Below are 902 nucleotides of genomic sequence, written 5' to 3' on the forward strand. Positions count from 1 at the left end.
GGCCCAATTTTTCCCCCCCCCCCCAAATTTTTTTTTTTGTTTTTTAAAATTTTTCCCCCCGGGGAAAAACCCTTTTTTTAAAAAAATTTTATTATTTTGGACCAAGAACCCCGCAACGGGGTTTGAATTTTTATATAAAGTATTAGTATTTTTTAAGGGGGGTTTTTCCCCTCAAAAAACATTTTAGTTTTCTTTATGGGCAAATTTTTAAATTTAAAATTTTCCTTTATCATTTTTTTTTAGTAAATTTAGTCTATACGCCCCCAAAAAAAAAGTTTTTTTTTTAAAAGTTTTAATATTTAAAAAATTTAAAATTAGGAAATAATGAAAAAAAAGTAAAATTAATTTTTAAAATATATAAAATTTTAATTTTAAAATTTTTTTTAGGGGGTGTTTAATCCCCAATATATTTTATATTTATTAATAAATTATTTTTATATTTAATTATTAAAATTATAATATTCAACACAAAAACCCACCACAAAAACCTTAGCTATGTTAAAAAACCAAAAAATATATATAATATTTTTATATAAAATATATATTATATATAGATATAATATAAAAATTTTTATATTTGTATATAATATATATAATAAATTTTAAAATATATATAATATATAATATATATATAAAATATAATATATATTAATTATATTGTGGGGGTGTTTTTTGGTGTATATTTTTAAAAATATAAAAATATAATTATATATATAATTAAATATTAAAATAATAAAAATAATATAATATAATATATATATAAAATAAAAAAAAAAAAAATATATTTTCATATTAAAAACACCCCACAACAAAAAAAAAAAATTTTAATTAAAAAAAAATATTTTAATATAATATAATATAATATTTATTTATTTATTTTTTATATTTTAAATTATAAAAAA

Source organism: Penaeus monodon, chromosome 27, assembly GCF_015228065.2.
Source record: "Penaeus monodon isolate SGIC_2016 chromosome 27, NSTDA_Pmon_1, whole genome shotgun sequence".
Lineage (NCBI taxonomy): Eukaryota > Metazoa > Arthropoda > Malacostraca > Decapoda > Penaeidae > Penaeus > Penaeus monodon.